The 12,575-nt window shown below is 46.1% G+C and overlaps 1 protein-coding gene across 1 annotated transcript in view; it reads left to right on the top strand.

The window, feature by feature from the left end:
- The window catches only part of UVRAG (UV radiation resistance associated), a 2,169,435-nt gene that overhangs the window by 585,474 nt on the left and 1,571,386 nt on the right, over positions 1-12,575 (top strand). The window lies entirely within an intron of this gene.

Genomic DNA, 12,575 nt, shown 5'->3' with positions numbered 1-12,575 from the left:
GGAGAGCTGAGGAAGTAGATGGGGTTAAAATTGTTTGTAGGGGAGAGAAAGAGACTAATTTAAGGAGGGGAAAAGTATAGTGGTGTGGGAGGAGTAAGAGGGGGAGGGGTAATGAGGAGAAGGCTAGGATTAGATAATTAGTGAGAGAGGGAGGGGGACTATGAGGAATATATGTGGAGGTGCTGGGGGCAGGTGGGAATTGGGGCAGGGTAGGGAGCGGAGTGAGCCAGAGGCTAACGGAGCGGAAAGCCAAACGAAGGAGAATGATAGGGAAAACAATCAGGAGAGTGAGAGAGCAGAAGGTAAGTTTGCAAAGATGTGTAGTGGGTTAAAAGAGTGACAGAGAAATATAGTTGTTGGTAGACATATAGAAGAGATGACAGTAGAAGAAGGTAATAGGCTTTGAGAGGGAATAGAGATGGACGTTAGCTAAGTGGAAGAGAAAGAAAAAAAATGAAGAGAGGTAATCCAGGGAGAAATAGAGAGGGAGAGAGCAGTAGAAGAGATGTATAGGAGCTAAGTAGGTAAGATAAGGAGGAGAGAGGGAAAATTAGTAGAGACAGCAAGAAGGTAGAGGAGCGTCACCTAGTGGGCAATCAGATTGAAGCAACAAAGTCTAAAATCCAGTTGGGGGGGAGCTATTGAAATCAGAAGAGGGATAGAAATATACTAGGGAGAGTAGGGTTATAAGAGACAAGAAAAGGGGAATGCTTTGGCTGCTGGCTAACCTGGCAGGGGAAGCACACCACAACCTACTTGAGTTTATGTACTACCTTAAATTGTTACAAAAGGTTAAGAATAACACATACTTTCACTGAAAGTTCCTTGCTGGGAGAAAAATGGGAGTTTAGATTTGATCAGAAATTCCTTGGTTGTGGGTTCTTAGTGTGGGCTTGGCTTCCGGTAGGGAAGAGCAGGTTAGAGCCGGATGGGCAGGAGGACAAGTTTTACTGAAAGTTCCTTGCTGGGAGAAAAATGGGAGTTTAGATTTGATCAGAAATTCCTTGGTTGTGAGTTCTTAGTGTGGCCTTGGCTTCCGATAGGGAAGAGCAGGTTAGAGCCGGATGGGCAGGAGCACAAGAGTAGGATACTGCGAAACACTGGAGCCAGGGATGCACAGCAGCCAGGGGGAGGTCAGTAGAATAACTCCCAGGTCGTAGAATTATTTGTCCCACTTTACACTCCTTCAGAGGGATCTCCTACAGGAGTTGGGAGATACCCTACAGGATCCTACAGCTGAAGGAGCTGCAGGCAAGGCGGCTTCACAGCCTGCAACCTTGACTTCTGTAGTTAACTCCTCCATACAGCTGATCTCTTATGCAGCAGATGAAGCGAGTAGGGCAGCAGCAGGCACAGGAGCTGCCTTGTGGAGACACTCCTGGATGTGCCTTTGTCAATTTGCAGAGCCCTTCAAGTCCTCCTTTACCAATACCCCCTTTGACAGCTCATCACTATTCGGGCCGCAGGTAAGAGAGACCCATACCAGGTGTGAACGGGATTGCAAAACTCTCTGTCACTGGAATACATTTTCCCTCTCCCTCTAGACCTTACCCCAAAGGTCAGAAGAGCGGGAAGATGTGGTTCTGGAAATCTCAGGGAGTTTCACCTGACGCGTGGAGATTTTTCCCCCAGGGGCAGAGTGGGAAATAATTACAGGAGATGCCGATCTCATGTTGGGGGTGGGGGCCGCAGAATCAGGCCGACAGAGATACTTTCTCTGACAGGTCTTTCCAGTGCTCCTGAAAGGAGGCCCGACTGTCTGCCTCTGGAGGCCAGTCTGAGGCAGATTATCCTTGTACCCAAAAGCCTGGCAAACAATCGTGGAAGATGGGTAATATCGATAATATCCAGGGGTTACAAAATTCCCTTCTCCCAACCTTCCCCTTACAAGAAGACAGGCAATCCCAGATTTTCCACCCAGTCTTTGGGATCAAGCAAACCTAGAAGTTCAAAGGTTGCTAGAAGAAACAGCCATCCAAAAAGTCCCCGCAGACCAAATCGTATCCGGCACTTACTCAAGGTTCTTTTTAGTTCCAAAAAAGACAGGGCACTGGTGGCCCATTTTGGTTCTCAACAAACTGAACAAATCCATCAAAAAAACTAAGTTCTGGATGGTAACACTGCAGTCCATTCTTCCCATTTTGGGTCAGGACAATTGGATGTGCTCTATCGATCTCCAGGATGCATGCTACCACATAAAAATGGACATGCGATCCAGGAGGTATCTACACTTCCGGCTGGGAGCCAATCATTGCCAGTTCAGAACTCTGCCCTTTGGTCTCACCACAGTCCATAGGGTGTTTACCAAATGCATGGCAGTAGTCACGGCTCACCTGAGGCATCTAGGATTCCGAGTGTTTCCATACCTAGACGACTGGCTCCTCACTGCCACCACCAAGCATCAACTGATCGAAACACGGGACTCCACTATTCACACTTGTACACAACTAGGCATCACCATAAACTATGAAAAGTCTGCCTTTGTTGCCTTGTCAGTATATTACATTTATAGGGGCAGATTTAGACACAAGGGCCATGATAGTAAAACTGCCTCAAGAAAGGGTGTTAACCATTCGTCATCAAGTTTCAATCCTCATGGCAAACAAGAAAATCCAGGCAAGATTTGTCCTCAAGATCTTGGATTCAATGGCTGCAGCAATTACTCTGGTCCCTATGGCGCGCTTCCACATGAGAATTCTGCAGTGGCTCCTTTTTGCTCAGTGGTTGTTCCAGGATTTACCAATGTCGCATCAGATTTGGATCACGGAGTCTTACAAGAAGAACTTGGCATGGTGGCTCCAATCCCCTCTGGTGTCAATGGGCAGACCGTTTCTAACCCCCCAACCTGTAGCCACAGTGACCATGGACGCTTCCCAGGTAGGGTGGGGGGCATTATCTGGGAGAGACTGTTAACGGACTTGGCAGGAAAATGAGCATCACTTGCACATCAGTGTCCAAGAGATGAGGGCGGTGCTTCTGGCGTTGCAAGCACTTCAAGACTCTCTACCTACAGGGACTATAGTAATTCAGACAGACAATATGTCTGTAGTATGGTACATCAACAAACCGTGCAGAACCAGGTCTTATCCCTTGTATCGAGAGGCTCTATGAGTATGGCAGTGGGCGAGGTCTTCCCAACGCCTTCTGGTTGCAACGCACATCCCGGGGAAATCTAACGTGATAGCGGTCAAACTCAGCATGGCTATTCTGATGCCTCTCGAGTGGTCCCTGAAACAGGAAGTTGCAGACTTGATTTTTCGCAAATTGGACCAGCCATACTGCAATCTGTTTGCTACCCCCCGCAACAGCAAATTCAACAGCTTACTTTGTCCTAGTCCCACCACTGGGACAGTCACCCAGGGATGCACTTGTTCACGTTTGTCCCCCAGGGCTGATTTATGCCTTTCTACCATTTCCCCTGATCCCCAAGGTTCTTCAGAAAGCACAATCATTGGGTTGCCAGTTAATCCTCCTTGCCCCTTACTGGCCTCATCAGATATGGATGTCCTTCAAGGATGCATCTGCAGTCATAACAAATGGGTTGTCCTGTCGTCAGGCAGCCCTTCGGTCGGCCGGATTCCAAAGTCTGGGTCTGGCCTCGGCTGGTGTCGCACTTCACCCGACGTCATCTCTGCTGGTCTTCGGGTATAAAGGCATCAGCCGACGCCATTTTCCTCAGTCTTTCTTGCCGCGTGGCGCCCGAAGCAGAAGCTGTTCGCAAGTGCCGGTTGGTCAGATCCAGAGATTACTACTACCGAATACTACTTGAAGACTTCTAAAGCTAAGTACCCGTTGGGGACTCTTTCTTGCCTCAGCCGATGTCAGAAAAAGTAAATAACTGTTTAACTTGTGGGAAACAAATACCTCATAAAGATTTCCACTCTTACTGCTTACCTTGTTTAGGCCCAGACCACGGCGTAGCAGCCTGTTTAGCCTGTGCTTCCTTCAACCGAGCGCTTAGGCGTCGGTCGGAGTTTGCTGAACAGTTTTTCGGCTCAGATTTTGCGTACATTATGCCGTCGGATCCTCCGACTTCTCAAATTGTTAAAAAACGCAAAGAAAAAGACCGACACTCGCGGTCCGTGGTTTCGGCCGAAACCACGGTTAAGCAAACTGCAAGTGTCTCGGTTTCGGCCGATACCGAGCAAACGGGTCAATCTTCAGCCGAATCCATGACTACTACCGAGGCCCCTGCTACCCTAGTTGAATCGGCCCCTGAAGTTTTGCCTACTAATGTGGTTCCTTTAGAATTATCGGACACCATCCCTTTGGATGTCTCTACCCCAGCACGTGGTGCTGCTAGGCCTCCTGCAGCCATGTCTATTAAGGCCTTTGCCAGGGCTAAAGCAGCCAAAACTGCTAAATCAGTGCCTGTTAAGCCCCCCTCACACAGGCCCAGTTCCAGTTCCCAAATGCTTACTCTGGCAGAGGATCTCATCTCTTTAATAAGGGGATCCCGATCTCACCCAGACAGGGCCTCTCAGCCTCCTGAAAAGAGACCTAGAGCAGAGCCCCCAGAGCCAGTGTCCTCAGATGTTTCTTCTGATGATTCAGACATTACAGACCATCCAGAGGCTCCTTTTTCTACTTATGAAGATTCCGATGCTGAAGAATCTATTCCATCTGCCTCTCCACCAGAGGAATTTTCCTTTGGAGAAACATTACATGCCATGAGAGAGCAATTCCAATGGCAGGGACAAGATTTCTCAGATTCAAGAAAGGCTCAGGACCTTTCTACACTTACATAACATAGGCCCTTAGCTATACCTCCAGTTCTTCCTGTTGTGGATGATGCATTTAATGATGTTTGCACTGCTCCTGATACTTTACCTCCAGCCCCTGCCAAACCCGATAGGTTTTACAGGGCACCGGACACTCATCACCACCTATACAAGGCCCCACTCGCAGATCCTGAGACTATCTCCCAGGGGCCTAAGGCAGTAGCTTCGACCTCAGCAAAAAACCCTCTCCCTTCTGAAAGGGAATCCAGGTCCTTAGAGATGGGGTAAGAAAGTTTACACCTCTGCTACTCTCTCAGCTAGAGCTTTGAACTGTCAGTTTCATATGATCCAATACCAAGAGTTTATGCTTGATCAGTTAACTAAGAAACTGTCCTCTGATGATTCCTTAGATAAGAAATATGTGCTAGAAATGGTGAATAACATTCAGCAGGTTAGTAACCATTCTTTAAAATGTGGCTATGATGCACTGGAGGCTTCATTTAGATCAGCCATGACTGGCACAGTTATAAGAAGGCATGCATGGTTGAAAGAACAGGTCTTGCCGGATCATGTTAAAGCAAAGCTGTTAGATGCTCCTATGGATAAGGCCAGTCTATTTGGTTCTCCTGCCCAGCAAGTAATGAAGAAAATGGAAGAGAAGGCAAAATCTGTACAAACAGTTAAAGATTTCTTACAGGTTCAGCCCCCAAGGTTTAGCAGGAACTGGCCTTCCAAAAATTGGTCCTTTCCAGACTCCTCTAAATCTCAGAGAGACAGGAATAGACGTTCCAGAGGCAGAAATCAATCCAGAGGAGGTGCCTACAGAGGACGCCAGTGGCAAGGCAACAACCAGCGAGGCACAGACACAACCACTGCCACTGCAACAGGACAATCACAGTGACTTGGCTCTGACACTGCCTACCAGGGAACAGATAGCAGCACCCTTAGGCGGAAAATTTGCCTTATTTTCAAAAAATTGGCACTATATCACAAAAGACAAGTGGATTTTGCAGACTATAGACCAAGGCTACAGGTTTCATTTCCACACCTTACCGGTAAAAAGAGGAATGCCAAACCTACCTCCAAATCAGAAAACAGAAGCTCTAAAACAGATAGCTCAATTAACAGAAATGAGAGCTGTGGAAAGAGTACCACCAACAGAGCAGGGCAAAGGATTCTACTCCAGACTCTTCCTAGTACCAAGAAAAGAGAAAAGTTGGAGACCTATTCTCGACCTGTCCGCCTTAAACACATTCATCATTGTTCCAAAATTCAAAATGCTGACCTTGCAGCAACTTCTTCCCATGCTGGGCAAGGAGTGTTGACTGGTAACTCTAGATCTCAAGGAGGCATACCTGCACGTCCCCATACGACCAAATTGCAGAAGATACCTCAGATTTCTTGCAGGATCAGAGCATTATCAATTCTCAGCATTGCCCTTTGGCTTATCTACTGCACTCAGAGTATTCACAAAATGCCTGGCATCAGTAATCGCTCATTGCAGGCTACAGGGAATCCAAATTTATCCATACCTGGACGACTGCCTGATACAAGCGGACAACAAAAGCAAGTTGACAAAAGACTTACAAAGTGTCATTTGCTTACTACAAGCCCTGGGATACACAGTCAATTTAAAAAAGTCAAGACTAATAACATCCCAAACAAGAACGTTCTTGGGTGCAGAATTGGACACAGTAAAGCAGATGGCATTCCTAACTGCAGAAAAACAAGAACAACTCCCTCTTTACTTCTTGGCATTAACAAAGCAGAACAAACTAACAGCAAGGAAAGTACTGCAGGCCTTGGGCTTCATGGCATCATGCATAATCCTGGTCCCCCATGCCAGACTGCATATGAGAAAACTACAGTGGTACCTAAAGAATTTATGGTCTCAACACAGGCACAGCTTAGAAACCGAAATTCCACTAATCCCATGCCTGAAACAAGAGTTCCTATGGTGGGCTCAAGCATGCCAGTCAAACCCAGGCTTGCCCTTCCAAAACTTACAAGCAAGCCAAACCATCACAACGGACGCCTCAGACCTAGGTTGGGGCCCACATGCTGGACAAATGCATACAAGGATTATGGACCCCAGATCAACTGCACCTGCACATAAATCAAAAAGAAATGCTGGCAGTAAAACTAGCAATCCAGAATTTCAGACCATTCCTCAAAGAAGGCCATTTGATGATAAGGACAGACAACACCACAGTCATGTGGTACATCAACAAACAGGGAGGCACTCATTCATACCCCCTATGCAGAATGACTCTGGACCTATGGAATATGGCTCTGAGCTACAACATTCAGTTACAGGCAATATTTGTACCGGGAAAAGAAAACATCCTAGCAGACATGTTAAGCAGAACAACCTCGGATGCTCACGAATGGATGCTACACCCGGACATCTTCAAGGCCATCACACAGAAATGGGAAATGCCACAAATAGACCTATTCGCATCCCCACTCAATCACCAGCTCAAGAAATTCTGCACAAGGACATACCACCCACTTGCATGGAAGGTGGACTCTCTATCCTTCAGTTGGAAAGGCCTGACAGCATATGCATTTCCACCTCTTCCCTTGATGCACAAGGTACTACTGAAAATCCAAGAGGAGCGTCCAAGGATAATTCTGATAGCTCCAAATTGGCCAAGACAACACTGGTATCCATTGCTGAGGAGCATGTCTCGGAACAGAGCGTGGACACTACCCCTGATGCCTTTGATGTTAACTCAGAACAACTACAACATCATGCATCCAAATCTAAAAACTCTACAACTAACTGCCTGGAACATTACATAACAGCAACTAACCCAGATTTATCCCAAAGGGTTAAAGACATTATCCTGGAGGCCCGCAGACCTTCGACAAGAAGGAACTATGCAGGAAATGGAAAAGGTTTGTCATTTGGAGCACTGAAAGAGGAAAAGATGTGTCAAAGATAGATATTGCCAACATCCTGGAGTATTTGGCAGAGCTTCTCCATACAGGCCTGTCCTATTCCTCCATCAAGATACATGCATCAGCTATTTCTGCAGAATACAGCTTGATCCCCTGTCTTCTCACATCCTCTACTCAGGCAGTTCCTCAGAGGAATCAAGAATGTAAAACCTCCTAGGAAACCACCATTACCAGCATGGGACTTGAACTTTGCGCTAGAAAAATTGACACTCCCTCCATTCGAACCAGCAGCAACAGCAGATCTTCAACACCTATCCTGGAAAACTGCTTTCCTACTGGCAATTACCTCAGCAAGAAGGGTTTCGGAACTACAGGCCTTAATGGCAGAACAACCCTTCCTAACCTTCCATCAAGATAGAGTATCCATGAGAACTAATCCTACATTTATGCCTAAGGTGGTATCCAGAGTGTCTCTAAACCAGGCAATCCACCTACCTACCTTCTTTCCCAATCCACAGAACAGGGGGGAAAGACTGCTGCATACCTTGGATGTACATAGACAGTTACGCTACTACCTGGACAGAACCAAGGGCAATAGAAAAACTGACCAGCTTCTAGTAGCCTATGCAACAGGAAGGGAAGGAAAAGCAATCTCCAAACAGAAAATCTCCAAGTGGATAGGAAATTGCATAAGATTCTGTTACTCCTACCATGGAAAGCGAATTCCACAGAACATAAGACCTCACTCTACAAGGGCTACAGCCACTACCACAGCTTTCTTACGAGGAGTGGCTACCAAGGACATTATTGAGGCGGCTACTTGGACCTCTGTGCATACATTTGCCAAGCATTATAACTTACCTCTATGCTCTAGATCCCAAGCAGGATTTGCCACTGCTGTACTGCAAGGGATCCTAACAACACCATAATTCTATTTCCTCCTCCCCTAGTTTGGCTATGGTATTCTACCCATTTGTTATGACTGGAGATGCATCCTTGAAGGACATAGTACAGTTTTGTACCTACCATAAATGTAGATGTCCGAACAGGATAGCATCTGCAGTCAGGATTACCCACCCTCCTTCCCCTCTGTGGTACTCCTAGGGTATTTACCCTCCTAATAGCTAGCTGGGGGGGGATCTCTTATGGTGTATTTGTTTGTATATATGTACATACATGCTTATTTTTGTGCCTTCTACTTTTTGGAAACATTGGCATTCATCCAAAATTTAGCTCTCCAAGAGGGCAACTGGCATCTGGGGCAAGAAACACTGAGGAAAATGGCGTCGGCTGATGCCTTTATACCCGAAGACCAGCAGAGATGACGTCGGGTGAAGTGCGACACCAGCCGAGGCCAGACCCAGACTTTGGAATCCGGCCGACCGAAGGGCTGCCTGACGACAGGACAACCCATTTGTTATGACTGCAGATGCTATCCTGTTCGGACATCTACATTTATGGTAGGTACAAAACTGTACTTTCTCATTCCTTTGGCCTCACCTGCAGGGGGAGCCTTGGATCCTGGACCCAGTGCCCAATCTCCTGATGCATCAGTCGGGGGTCTCCACCCTTCCATTCAAACTCTCAAGGTCACAGCTTGGTTTCTCCACTTCCGGTCTTAGCCAGGCTTCCCAATGTTTCGCTGGCAGATCAACACATTTTGATTTCCTCCCATAAGTCCACTACTAGGAAACTTTATGCTAGTAAATGGAAGGGGTTCTCTTATTTGGCAAACAAAACCAAGATTGATCCCTTTACTGCACCCATTTCAAAGATTCTGGAATTTCTTGCTGAAACCTTTGAGCGAGGAGCAGCGGTAGCTATTATCCGGGTTCAGTTGGCTGCCATTTCTAATTTCCATGTGGGAGAAATGGGCTCCAACATTATGTCCCATAGGCTATGTAAAGCATTCGTAAGAGGTACTACCCTCTTAAGACCTCCAATAAGAGAACCTCTTCCCCCGGGACCTAAATTTAGTTTTAGAGGCTCTGATTCCCCCCCCCCCTTTGAGCCATCTGCTTCTTGTCCACTAAAATTTCTGACATGGAAGACCCTTTTCTTAACTGCTATTACCTCAGCTAGGAGGGTTTTAGAATTACAGGCCTTATATCTTCGTCTCCCATACTTGATTTTCCACAAAGATAGAGTTTCTCTTAGATCCAACCCCTCTTTATTGCCCAAGGTGTGTTCAGAGTACAATTTGAAATAATCCATAGAGCTTCCTGTATTCTTCCCCAATCATGGCAACAAAGCAGAGTATAAACTCCATCAATTGGACGTTCACGGACAGTTACATTTTTATTTGCACAGGACCAAGGACTTCAGAAAATCCGACCAATTGTTCATATCCTTTGCAGAGAATAAGAAAGGCTGCTCAGTCTCAAAAGTGACTTTATCCAAGTGGATTTCAGATACTATAAGTTACATCTACGATTTGTGCAATAAAAATCTTCCAGGAAAAATGTAAGGACAGTCAGCTAGGGCCTTGGCTACCTCTACTGCTTTTCAAGCCAGACTGCCTTTGGATTCAATCTGTGCGGCAGCTACATGGCTAATCCTCATACCTTTATCATTAATTACAAAGTAGATGTGGCCTCCCGGAACAGGGCACCACGGTCCTGAAGAGTTTGTTACAGTGAGCCACCCAAGAGATAGGTGCTGAGGATGTGGTCCCAAACAGCAAGAATGAAGGCGAGATAGGGACAACATAACATAAAGAAGTTATGTACTAACTATAATGTTCCATGTTTGTTGTCCTTGATCTCGCCTTCCTTCTTGCGTCACACCCTCCTTCCCTCTTCCTGGAGGATCGGGAGGAATTCCTTTTATTCACTACACTGGCTGAGTTTACTTTTACTACACCATTTGGGTAGTGCTAGTCTCCCCTTCTTTCTCTTGCTGATTTACACCTTTATATGCAGATGTTTTTCTACCTGTATAGTCTGGTGCTGGGTTATCACAAACAAGATCTGGGTAACTACCGCTAGGCATGTTGGGATAAGGGCTAGCCTCGAGCCAGTAAAAGCTCTCGAGCTGTAGTATACGGCTGGGTCGGAGCCGAGGTTCAGCTCCGAACCCAAACAGCAGGAAGGAAGGCTAGATCAAGAACAACAAACATGGAACGTTATGATGAGTACATAACTTCTTTTTAAGGGCATGTAAAATAATGCATGATAACTACATGACTCAATCCGAAGAGGTTAGAAAATACTCTGAATTGAGGATGGGCATTTGTATGGTTCTCAAGTGTGCCACAAAGTTCAGAAGGTTTAGAATTTTTTTGTGTGCAAGTGTTTATATATATATATTTTTTTGCACCCCAAGAAGACTTCAAAGAAATTTTCCACAGGTAGACAGCAATTGTTGGAGATAGGATGGGAGAGAGGGTGGTAATTGGGAACATGTGATGTTCTTCGTGTTTCACTGTTGCAGTCTATTTGCTTGCAGGTAGCCTTCAGCTGGCCTGATTATCAAAGTCTTGGGTCCTGCTTGGGTTGCTGTCTCTTCTTCCATGACGTCAGGTATTCAGGGGTATAAAGCATGCAGCTGACGCTATTACATCAGTCTTTCTTGCTGTGCGATGCCCAAAGCAGAAGCAGTTCGCAAGTGCTGGTCGGCTGACTCCTGAAATTTTCGTTTTTAAGTTTCAGAACCAAAGTCTTTAAAAAAGCTAAGTACCCCGTTGGGGATCCTTTTTCTTGCTCTAAATCAATGTCAGTAAAAGTTAACAATTGTATTACCTGTGGAAAGCAAATACCTCATAAAGATTTTCATTCGTACTGCATTCGTTGCTTAGGCCCAGATCACAACGTCCCTTGCTGTCGATTTTGTGCCTTATTCAATCCTTGAGCTATTCATCATCCATTCATTTTCACTTCAGACTATTTCGGTACTCTGTTTAATTATCCAGAAATGGCTTCTGTAAGCCTTCCAACTACCGACATCCCAAAAAAACATAAAGATAAAGACAGAGACCGCATAGGTCCAAAGCTGCCGACAATGGTTCCGTTAAGCTAGTCGCCAATTCGCTGGTACTCAGTGAGGTGTTTTCGCAGCTCCTGATACCCGCTACTTCAGATTCGCAGGCCTTTACTGAGACCCATTCAGAGTCCGATATGCCGCGAGATGCTTCTTCGACTTTGGAACCTGTGGATGTCTCTACCTTGGATGGGTCTGGAGCCGCTGTGCAGGCACCGGCTTCTGAGGGTGTATTCAGGCCTACTGACTTGCATATCAAACCGACACTATTTTCTTCAAGGCCTAAAATTCGATCCACGCCTAAAAAACCGACGTCCAAGCCACATGGTCAGGCCCATATGCCTAAAAACAAATGATAAGAATGGCTGAAGACCTTATTACTCTAATTAGGGGAAGCCAGCCTTCTCCCACTAAGAGACCTAGAACTGGTTTTCCTTCTGATTCTTCTGATCAGGATTGTGAAATTTCTATTTCTTCTGATGACCAGGATTTGCCCTTATCTAGCTATGAGGATTCTGATGCAGAGGACTCCATTCCCTTCAGAAGATTTTTCTTTTGGTGAAACTTTGCACACTCTTAGGGAGCATTTCCGCTGGGAAAGCCAGGATTAATCTGACTCCAAAAAGAGGCTTGGGGAATTCTTACTCCTACCTCAACACAGGCCTTTAGCTATCCCTCCTGTACTGGACATTGTAGATGATGCCTTCTTGGAATCTAGCCTGGCCCTAGACACTTCACCTCCGGCTCCCAGAAAACCTGACAAGTATTACAGAGTACCTGATTCTCACAAGTTCCTCTTTAAGATTCCTACTGTGGACCCAGAGACCATTTCACAGGGACCTAAGGGCATTGAGACTACAATTGCCAAAAACCCTACCCCTCGATAGAGATTCCAGGGCCATGGACAGATTGGGTAAGAAGGTGTACACTTCTGCTGCTTTGGCTATTAGGGCCTTAAACTGCCAGTTTCAT

This window comes from Protopterus annectens, chromosome 5.part1 (genome assembly GCF_019279795.1).
Source record: "Protopterus annectens isolate FY-2018-M chromosome 5.part1, PAN1.0, whole genome shotgun sequence".
NCBI classification, from domain to species: Eukaryota; Metazoa; Chordata; order Ceratodontiformes; family Protopteridae; genus Protopterus; species Protopterus annectens.
This window is presented reverse-complemented; position numbering and strand designations above follow the sequence as displayed.